Raw genomic sequence first — 11861 nt, forward strand, 5'->3', positions numbered from 1 at the left:
GTGTCTAATCAATAGTGATTTAGAAATTTTTTTTCATATAACTGATTTATTCTTCTGAAACTGGTCTGTTCACATTATTTGACCTTTTATCAGTTGGGAAATGACTTACAGTCTTATAAATTGGATTCAATTTTCTTTATATTTGACAAATGAGGCCTTTATCAGAGGGGCAGAAAAATTCGTACTTCCCAAAAGTCACACAGGTAGTAAGTCAACATTCAAACCTAGGTTCTCTGCAGTCAAATTAAGTGTTCTTCCCACTCATTCAATATTGGCTCAATAATTTTTTGTTCTCCCCCTCCTTCAGATAACCTGAGAAGATAACACATAAAAGGGGTGTGTACACAAGGGTACATGGATGTGAAGTATTCTTCACATCCATGTGGTATTATTCTGCTTGCCTATGACAGCCCCAAGGGCAGAGTCTAAGTTTCAATGGGAGAAGGCAGAGGGCCAGAGTATAGACAACATGGTTTGGAAATAGCTAGAAAGGGGCATTTCACTTTGATTCTGTTGAGATCATCAAGGGAGTGTATAGAGAAAGAATAGAGAAGAGGGCCCAGGCTACAGCCTTGAGTGAATGTCCACATACACTGAAGTGTTCTTATGTGACAGACAAGAATGAATAAGAAAAGAAGATATAAGAGGAGAAACTATCAACAGGAAAAGGTCCTGGAGGAGGAGATGGATGGGATTGGGGTCAAGAGAACAAGTGGAATATTTGGCAAGTATTCATCATTGACTAGAGCAGAGGAAGAAGGGATTGCTCAAAAAAAAGATATTTCAATGTAAGGGACGTTCTTCTTGCTTTCTTTTAACATCTTATGGAAACAAGTGGAACGCACCAAGCATCAAGTTATTCCTCACTTTTGCCACATGACCAACCCATCATTATATTCAATCAGACATTTATTTGATGGCCTTTATTTCTTTAAATTTCCTTACTGGTATGGAGACTGATGTTGGTTGTGAGTAGGCAGCAAAGTATATCAAATGAGAAGCTATAAGGATTAACAGAAGCTAAATATGGAATCAGGAAAACGTATGATAGAAAAGACCTGGGGTGAGGGATTCCAGAGCGATGACTTAAGTGCTCCCTCCAATGGTATTCTGATGACAGTGAGAGAGAGGTAGGCTTCCAGCACAATTAAGTGGACTTCCTGAGTCAAACTTCTGGGAAGATATGGACATGACCGCCACGGAATGAGTAGGCATAGCTGAGTTTGAAACTAACCTGCTAACATGGAACATCCATGTTGAGGAAATCAGAGGTTTATTTCAGCATCGCATCATTATGTCGATTGATTTGTATTTCTGTAGGAGATTATATTAATCAGTGGTTTCCATATCCTATTTTTCATCATAGTAACTTGTTTGGTTCATGTTTTAAAAAAATGTTTTTAAAAAACATTGATAACTTTTATATTTGCAGGGTATTCATTTCCAGATATGTCCCTCCCTCCTCTCTTCCCCAAGTCATCCCTTGAAGAAAGAATAAAAAAGACCTGGGAGTGGAGGTTGGGGAAGAAGACAGATCAACAAAACTAACACAAACACCAAATCCAACAGATTGCTCCATGTTCCTGATTCCCTATCTGAAGGTTGAAGTTTGAATGGCACTTCTGGCTGCCTCAGTTTCCTTGTCTGTAAAATGGGAATAATAGTAACACCTACTTCATAGGGTTACTGTGTGGGTAATGTGAGATAATATTTTTCAAAGTACTTTACAAAACTTAAAGTGTTATATGAATGTCATAGTAGTAGTAGTAGTCGTCATCATTGTCATTATCATCTTGCCTACTCAGCCTTGGAAGAGAATTTTTACATAATATTCTTAGATAATAAATATCATAGAAAATATTATTAAATATAATAGGTAAAATTTATAACAGAAGTATGAAGATCCCATTAGTATATCAAGGTTCCGAAGAAAAAAATCTTTTGACAAAGTGTGGCATTTATGTTAAAAAAAATACTAAAAATAATCATTGGAAGAAAAGGACTTGTCCTTGTTTGACTGAAATTACTTAAAAACCAAGAAGTCAAAGGATCAGTGAATGAGATACAATGGAAGATTACCCAGTTAGGTGAGGGTGAAGCATCAAACTCATTGCCTTCTCTAAAAGAAAATGAGGGAACAAGCACAAGCAAAGAAGAGCTAAAGATTATCTTTATTTGCACTTAATATGATGATTTACTTAGGGAATTCTAGAGTATGGGCAAACAAGTAATCGAGATAATAGCTTCAGTAAAGTAGCAGTATACAAAATAAATTCAGGACAAAAAAAAAATCACCTGCCTTTGTGTATATGATTAACAAAACCCAGGAGGGAGAAATAGGAAAAGTAGTTCTGTTTAAGATAATGAAATGCACTGTCTAAGAATTAATTTTCCAAGATACACATAGGAATTACAATTTAAAAAATATTACTGGAAGCAAAAGTCCTAGGTAATTGGAAAGCTATCCAATATTGATGGCTTAACCATTCAATATAGAGAAAATAGGCATACTACCCAAAGTACACCATAGATTTTATGCCATATTAGTTCAAGTATTTAGACTTTAAGTTTTAGAATTTAGACAAATAATTCAATTAATCTAGAACAACAAAGGGTCAAGATTATCCAGGAATATAATGCATTTTTTACATTAAAGTAAAAGAGAGTGGGACAGAGATGGAGCTTGGTATAACCAAATCCCTAACTATTCTTCAGAGTCACCTTTGTGTAACTTATCTGGTACCAGAAAACAATAGAGTGAATGAGTATAGTATTGTTGTTGAGTTTTTGTCCTTGACTTTGCAAATGAATTGAATTTAAGTTAGGGAGGGCTCTACAAAGTCACCAGCCTCACTTTCTCCTCCAGAACCACGGGGGCCCAGTGGCGAGACATAGAGCAGGAGGACTGGAGATGGCTCCAGATGCAGGGGGAGACCTTGGCCTTTTAAAGCTAAGGTCTTTCCCAGTTATCAGCTTGTCTGAGGCAAAGTCCATTCAGTGATTAGGGTTGGGTAAGAAGTGAGGCAAAAAAATAGCTCTATAAACCCAAAGGCATAAACTTCAAGGAAAGGGGTTCTCCATCTCACAAAAATTACTGTGGAAAAATGAAAGCTTCCTAGCTAAAAATTTATCTATATCAGCATTTTTCACATTAGAATATCAGGGCTTAAAAATTAGAAAAGAAAAGGTTATGTCTTCACTTAAGGGAAGTGGATCATAATTAGCCATGGAATAGATGTAATCATGAAAGGCAGTATAAACAATCTTGATTGTATCAAATTGAAATTTTTACACAAATTAGTGCATGTAGAACTTGAAGAAAAGATTGGGTAAATTATTGGGACTGAAAACTTTTATTAAAGTTGAAAATCTATAGGAAATCAATATAAATATGTAAAATTTTAAGATCCATTATGCAATACTTATCTGGTCAAAAGAGATCATAGATATAGGAGATAACCGGGGTCAGTGAATTTGGTTTTTTAAAAATATTTTGATAACAGTATTTTAACATAATTGGTTTTCTTTGTAATCATGTGTATTTTGAGATAATTCTGAGAAGGGGGTCCATTGGTTTCCCCAGAGAACCCAAAGGAGTCTAAGACCCCCCCCAAAAAATCTTAGAGGCCTTGATGTTGAGGAAGGAATCATAGAATTCATGTAATCCAATCTCTACATTTTATAGATAAAAAAAAACTTGGGTGCAGAGATATAACATGACTTATCCAAAGTGACAGAAATAATGGGTAACATTTTTCCAAAGAAGTATTTGTATCCTTGATGAATATCATAACTCAAATAACTTTTTGGATATAGATCTTTTAAATGCAATCAATTAATTTTTGCATCAATATTCTACATATGTATTACATCCTGTTTTGGCCATTAGGATCGTGTATTTATATCATCTAAGTAATTTTGCAGATTGTATTATCAGGAATAATTTATGCAGCATTGGGATTAATTGCTCTTTAAATATTGGATAGAAGTCACTTGAAGCTGTCTAGATCAAGTTCTGGTTTGGTTTGACTTTCTGCGGTGGTAGGGGGAGGAGAGTTCGTTAATGATGCCTTTGTAGTAAATACTCTCTGAGGTCTCTTGTCCGTAAGCTTATTAATTTACTCTGCCCTCCCCATTCCATATCTTGATTGAATAGTATCTACCTATTAATTACCTTGAGACAGAGTAGAATTGACACAGGGGATTACTGACCTTTTCTTTGCTTGCCCCCCCCCCCCCCTTCCTCCTTGTTTGTTTGGCTGTCCTTCCTTTGCGGCTCCTCATTCAGAGAAACATGAGTTCAATCCTTCCCCCCTCCCAATTTTGACCTACTTTTGGAAGTTCTCCAGTGCATTATTTCTTTTTTCAATGGCCCACAAAGTTATTTTAAAAAAATAGATTTGTCTGTACCTAGAAGAATGAAAATATTGAATTAACTATGGAGTCTTACTATATGGATTTATTTACCTTTCTTAAGTTTCTTTCCTTTTCATATTAGATTTCTGGAATAATATGGATTTTTAAAGTTTTACCAGTATCTTTTGTTTTGACATCATCTACATCTTCTAATGTATCCCTCTACCTTCCCCCTCCCAGAGAGCCATCCCCTTTAAACAAAGAATAGAAAAGAGAAAAACAGTAAGGCAAAATTCACACCTTGAAAAAGTCTAACATATCATACATGATACTCCACACCCATAATCTCACCATTTTGCAAAGCTGGGAAAGTGCTTTCTTATGTGTCTCTGGGGTCAGTCTTGATCATCCTAACTTCATTTAACCTTCAATCGTTTTGTGATTCATCTTCCCATTTACATTGTTGTTACTGTGTCTGTTGTTTTCCTGGTTATGTTTAATTCACTTTACATCAGTTTATTCAAGTCTTTGTGTGCTTCCTTATATGAATTGTATTCCTTGGTCTTTAACCATTCTTTAGAGCACAGTTAATCTTCTATTGCATTTAGGTACTATAATCTTTGTAGTCATTGCCCAGTCGGTAGTCATCTACCTATTTGTTGCCTGTTTGTTTCTACTACTAACAGAAATGCTATCACAAATATTTTGGTGCATGTGAAACCTTTCCTTTTATCAGTGGATATGCTCCCGTTGGAGCATATACCTCCTTGGGGAATTTAATACTGGTATTACTGGGTTGGAGGCTATGGAAATTTTAGTACAATTTCACATTGCTTTTCAGAATGAGTGAGCCAATTAATTCTCACTTCCATCAAGAGTGGAACTCTGGACCTAGAATAAAGAATACCTGAACTCAAATCCAGCCTGTGACACTTAATGGTCATGTGATCCTGGTAAGTCAGTTAACCTTTGCCTGAATCAGTTTCCTGTTCTGTGAAACAAGAGTAATAATAGCACCTACCTCCCAGAGTTGTGAGTATTATTAAATGAGACTACATTTGTAAAGCACTTTGCAAACCTGAAGGCCATATATAAATGCTACCCAGTATTAGCACCATTATGCCAGTACCATCTATAATAATTTACAGACAGTGCTGGATTAATCAAACTACCTAGAAGATAATTCATAGAACTAAACAACATAATAAAGTCATTTGGAAGAGCCCAAGTCTAAAATATGGACAAAAATGAATAAAATAAGGGAGAAGACTTCTAATCCTCAAATTATATGATGAAGCACTTACTGCCCAAACTATATGATACAGATTGAAACAAATGGGAAAAATCAGAAAAGAGAAGGAAGAATCTTTTTGAAAAAAAAAATCAACCTCAACCATCCATTGTGCGATAAAGCCTCAAACCTAAATGATATGGAGTAAAATTAACCGCTTGACAAGAATTTTCCAAAAATTTCAAAGCAGATTGGGAGAAATTAGGTTTGGAATGGACAGAAACGTTAGGAATTCAATCTCTTAAACTTTATACCTCTTTAAAATCAAAATTAATATGTCATCTATACATTAAAGGTCATATAATAACACTAATAAGATCTTTCTTTGCACAACCTCTCTAATATTGTTCATTCTCATCTTTTTGCCATCTTGGTCAATTATCTGGGTGTGAGATAAAACCCTGGGGCTGTTTGGATTTGCATTTTTTCTATTATTAATGAGTTGGAGCCTTTTCCAATTAGGTCATGTTTTACTTGCACTCCTAGCGATTTCTATTTTCATTTTATTATAGTTTATAAAGTACGTATTGAGTATTGCTGCTCTTTTAAAAAATTTGTAATCTCTCCATGCCGTAACACATGTTCTAGTTTTGAAAAGCCATCACATGGTGCCAAAACCTGAGTATTCTTTATTTCAAATTATCTATTAAGTTTTTAATATGAGTTTTTGTTGTTGTAGCTGATATTCAATAGCCCCTAAATGTGATAGAAACTTAGGCAAAACCTTAACCAGGACCCTGTCTGAATCACTCAGTAATCATTTACAAAGTGCCTTCTAGATGCTAAACACTCTGCCAAGTACTAAGGATACAAAAAGGGTGAAAAGACTCCCTGCCCTCCAGGAGTTCACAAATGGACATTTTTTCCTCTGTATGCTTCACTCTGTCTTTCATCTCTCCCTACCACCTTAACTTCTTGCAGCAAACACGCATCATCAAGCAAAACAAATTTGCACCTTGGCCATGATCACAGTTGTTTCGCTCGTTTTGCATGTTGAGTCCCTACTGACTCTGGGCCAGGAGGTCAGTAAGCATGCTTCATCAGTCCTCCAAACTCACAGTCAGTCACTGTACTGAGCAGAAGTCTTATATCTTTCAAGGTTGGCAGTCTTTGCAATGCTGTAGGTGCCATTACCTTCACTTTACAACTGAGGAAACTAAGGCAAAGCAGAAGCTAAGTGGCTTGCCCAGGATCACATAGCTAGTGAGCGTTGGAGGCAAAATTTGATATCAGGACTAGCTCCTTTAGCCACTGGGCTACCCAGTGGCTCTAGTTTCCAGGTCTTTATCACCACAAAACAGTTGACATAAATATTTTTTTCTACAAATAGATCCTTTTCCTCTTTTTTAAAATCTCTTTGGGGTATGGTCCACATGTAGTCTTGATGGGTCAAAGGGCATGCAGTGTAGTGCAGTTTGTGAAACAGTTCCAAATTGCTTTCCATAATAGCTACACTTCATTTGTAGCTCTACCAATAAGGTGCCTATTTTCCTGCAGCTCAGTCAACATTTGTCATGCTCCTTTATTGACAGCTTTGCCAATCTTGAGGATGTGGAGTGGAACCCCAAAGATATCTCAATTTACATTTCTCTATTTATTAGTGATTTCGAGCATTTTTTCCTGTTACAAGACAGCTTGTATTTTTTTTCCCCTTGAGAACTGCCTGTTTTATATCCTTTGACCATTTATCAAGTGAGGGAATGACTCTTATTCTTTTAAATTCAAATCGGTTCCTTTTTTTTTTATTGAATAGAAGACCTTTACCAGAGAATCTTATGCAATTATTTTCCCCTGGGAGCAGTTTCCCTTCTAATCTTAGCTTAATTGGTATTGTTTGTGCAAAAGAAAACCTCATATAGTCAAAAATAATCCCTTTTGTCTTCTGTGACCTACTGTATTCCTCTGACAATAAGTTTCTTCTTTGATTTTCTAATTCTCTTGTTAAGGGACCTTTTCTATCTAAGTAATATATCTATTTAATGTATCTAATCTTGTATATGTTGTGAGTTACTGGCCTAAACATCATTTCTACCAGGCTTCTTTCCAGTTTCTCTGCCAGTTTTTGGTGAATAGTGAGTCCTTACTCCAGCGTTTGGGATCTTTGGTTTACTCTAACGCTAAGTGGGCTACTCGGTTCATTTACTCCTATGTGCTCTACAGCTGATCTGTTACACTGATTAATCAGCAACAAATCGTTGGGACGATTGATTATAGTTTTGAGGTCTGGTGCTGGTAGGCTCTCTTCCTCCCCACTTTGATCATTATTGCTTCTGAGATTCTTGACCTTTTGTTCCTCAATGAAAATATATTTATTAACTGTTTACTATGTGCAAAGTGCTGTGCTAAGTATTTGGGATACGAAAGGAAAAGGAAGCCAGTTTCTGCAGTCAAGGAGGGGACCACACACCTGCAACTCAGATGGAGCCATAGTTCTTAGGGTGAAGATGTAGCAGTAGAGTCTTTTGTTAAATGTCATTTCCACTGATAAAATTGCACCAGTCTCTGAGGTTGAATCATTGGACAATGCCAACATTTTGTGTAAGGACACAAGTCTTGGAAGGGGACAATTATGCCAGTTATAGGGTGGCATACCCTCTGAGAGAACACTGAGGTACCAAAGAGACAGGACTCATAGTAGCTTGGTTATGAATTCATTTTATTAGGGTTAGTTAGATGCATTGGGGGAGTTCAGTCACAGCAGGCCAGTTGTTCTGGGCAGCAACATGACAAAGCACTGTTGTGAATCTCTGCACTTACCTCAGAATGACAACATAGCATCAGGATGGCCCAGCATCCCCTGCAACTGTTCGCAAGGGGTAGTTGGAACTGCTTTTAGACTTTGGTGATAGGAACTTTTTTCCTGCATCTTTAGTAACTGTGGCTGGCGCAGCCTCTACAGGAGCAATTGTCAGGGTCCTGGACTGTGTCCACAGTTGGGTCATCTGACTTTCCCGACTCTCCATCAGAATGCCATCCTTCTGGGCTGCTTCACTTGTTCTGCGGGCAGCATTTGGTCTGTGCTTTCTCCACAGGAGATGATGGCTGTGGGGGCTGTGCTAGAAGCAGAAGGAATTTCGCTATTATTTTTTCTAGATTAAAAGTAATCCTCTGGTAGTTTGGTATGGCAGTGAATAAGTCAATTAATCTAGGTAGTGTTTCCACTTTTAAATGGGTTCTGCCTATTCATGAGCAATTAACTAACATTTCAATTATTTAGATCTCTTAATTTCTGTAAATAGTTTTTAGTTGCATTCATACAGTTCGTGTGTGTGTTTGCGTTGGTAGGTAGATTCTCAGGTCTTTCGTAGTTTTATCTCTTCTTCCTGGGTTTCATAGGTAATATACAAAAATACCAATGATCTATATGGAGTTATTTCATATTCTGCTTCTTTGCTGAAGTTGTTTCATTTCAATTTTAGTTGACTCTCTCGGGATCTCTAAGCTATTACATAATCTGCAATGAGCAATAATTTCTTGTTTCTTCCTTGCCCATTCCCTTTTCTTGTTTTAGCTAGTATTATCGCTTTATCAAATAGTAATGATGATAATAATGAATATCCTTGTTTTATCCATAATTTTAATGGAGCTGTCTCTAGTTTATTCCTGTTACACAAAAGGCTGGCTCTTGATTTTAGATGGATAATACTTTCCACACCAGGGAAAGGTTAACGTATTCCTTGGTTTTCTAGTGCTTTTAACAGAAAGGCATGTTTTGTCAAAAGGATTTTTTGCATCTGTTTTTATGATCATATGTTTTTGAGGTTATTCATACAATCCTTGCTATGTTTGTAGTTTTCCTATTGCTGAAGCAATCAAGTATTCTTGGCATAAATGTAACCTGGTCTGACTGTATGATGTTTTTACAGCCACACATATTCAAATATATGTTCCTGTCTCCTTCCTCTCCTCTTCTCTCCCCTCTCTTAGAGGGGAAAAGAGAGGAAGATGACAGGAGACCTCTAAACCCCAAGAGAGGACACCCTCCCTTCCAATCTGCCTCTTCTTCCCTCTCCTTCCTCTCCCTTTTTGTCTTAGGGAGGAGAGGGAAATGAGTAGTAACAGAAGGAAGAGAGATAACCTCTAGCTCCTAATGGAAAACAACTTGCCGCTCCTCTTCTTTCCTCTCTTCTCCCCTCTTTTCTTATGGGGAGGTGGAGGGTTCTTTGTATTTCCGGTTATTAGCACAATTTCCTCTTCACCCTCCTCTCCCTTCTTCTCCGTCCTCCCTTCCCTCCTCTTTCCTCTCTTCTTCTGTCTTCTCCCCTCCTCTCTTAGAGAGAGGTGGAGGAAGGCAGAGAGAGGTAGAGGGTGAAGGAGTAGCAAGTTGTTTTCTATTAGGAGTTAGAGGTTCTTTCTCTTACAACCTATTGAAGCCCTCCTCCCTCCACCTCTAAGAGAGGAGAGGAGAGAAGAAAACAGGGGAGATGAGAGGAGGGAATGGGAGGATGAGGAGGGCAAGGAGAGTCTCCTCTCTTAGGGGTTAGAGGTCTTCCATCATCTTCCTCTCTTCCCTCTACTCTTCTCTCCCCTTTAAGAGAGGAGAAGAGAAGGAGAGAGGGAAGCAGAGGGAGATTGGAGGGGAAGGAATGGTAGAGAAGACAGAAGAGAGGAAGGAGATGCTCTTTTGTTAGGGGTTAGAAGTCTCCAGTCATCCCTCCTCCTCCATCATCTCTTCTTCCCTCCCCTCTCCCGTAGGAGGGGAGAAAACTACTCACAGGTTGTATTGCTCCTTCGTTCTGGAAGAGGATCCTGACATCAGGGAGATGATAACATGACTTGCAGCTGACTTTGATTTGAGTGAGGGAGGGCTGGGCAAAGTTACCAGTCTTACTTTCTCCTCCAGAGTCATCTGGATCCAGTGACCAGATATTCATCAGGACGGCTGGAGATGGCCCAGGATGCAATGGGAGACCCTGGCCCTTTTAGATTAAGGCCTTTGCAGGTTCTCACTCTGAGTGAGGTAATACCCATTCAGTGACTAGGCCTCTTTAAGAAGTGAGTCAGGGCTAATATGAAAAAGTGTAATAAGAATGCATGTGCAAAGCCTGTATCAGATTGCATGCTGTCTTGGGTAGGGAGGAGGAGAAAATTTAAAACTTATGGAAGTGAATATTGAAAACCAAAAATAAATAAACTGGGATGGGAAGACCCTCAGGGTTGCTGATCAGAAGAGAAACAGTTACTATTGGCATTCATTCTGAGCTAGGAGGGCCTAAAATATAGCCATTAAGTGGTACTTTGGCCGGGACCTATTGTGGTTCAATCTAAGAGCTCCCGAATAAAATGGGTTTAAGGTTTGATAGAGGGGGAGGGGAAGGGAGGAAGAATCTATCCAGTAAAAACCAAGTTAACTGGGCAGCTTTGGGCCAATCAAAAATTTACCTTCTTTTAGAGAGAAAGAGGGCAAACTGAGTTACCCACTGGCTTGAGTCCCCATTCAGGCAGCTTGGATTACTCACTATGGACTACTTATCCATAAAGGGAGAGTTAAGTGAACTGCAAAAAGATATAAATAGTTGCAGCCTAACTGTAGGAAACTTTAATGTTCCTCTCTCAGAGCAAGACAAAGAAATTAAAGAGACAATATTTAACTGAAGGAACTTGCCAGATTCAAAGCCCAAAGACTTAATATGTTTTATAACTGTCAACACTTAGTAATATACATGTTTTTTTTCCCCAACACATGGGATCACCTCACAACTTGACCAAGTTCTAGTCAGGGAGAATTTATAAATAAATTCAAAAAAGCACAAATGCTAAAAATACATATTTTACAGAATGTATGTAATGTAGTAATGTATGTAAGGAGTTCAAGAAAAAGATACTGACTTCAATAATGACTTCAGAAAGAAATCTTAAATAATAAGTGGTTCAAGGGAAGCAGAAAAAACCCCCAACAACCTTAACTGCAAGAGAGAAAGATAATGAAAAGACAAACTACTAACATTTCTTGAATGTAGCTAAAGCTTTCCTGGAAGGAAAAATTATGTTCTAAGAACATACATTGACAAGATAAAAAATTAGAGTATTATACAAATGAGTAAAATTTAGTAAATCTGTCATATACAGAATAAGGACAAATCAGGGTATTTTGGAAGTTAGGGGAGAAAAAAGAGGTTATTTGGGGAGAAAGATTATAGAGTAATTAAAAAAACTAACAAAATCTATAAATCTTTTTCCAACTCTATCAAAATGATGGAGGAAAATGAAATAA

Source organism: Notamacropus eugenii, chromosome X (genome assembly GCF_028372415.1).
Source record: "Notamacropus eugenii isolate mMacEug1 chromosome X, mMacEug1.pri_v2, whole genome shotgun sequence".
Lineage (NCBI taxonomy): Eukaryota > Metazoa > Chordata > Mammalia > Diprotodontia > Macropodidae > Notamacropus > Notamacropus eugenii.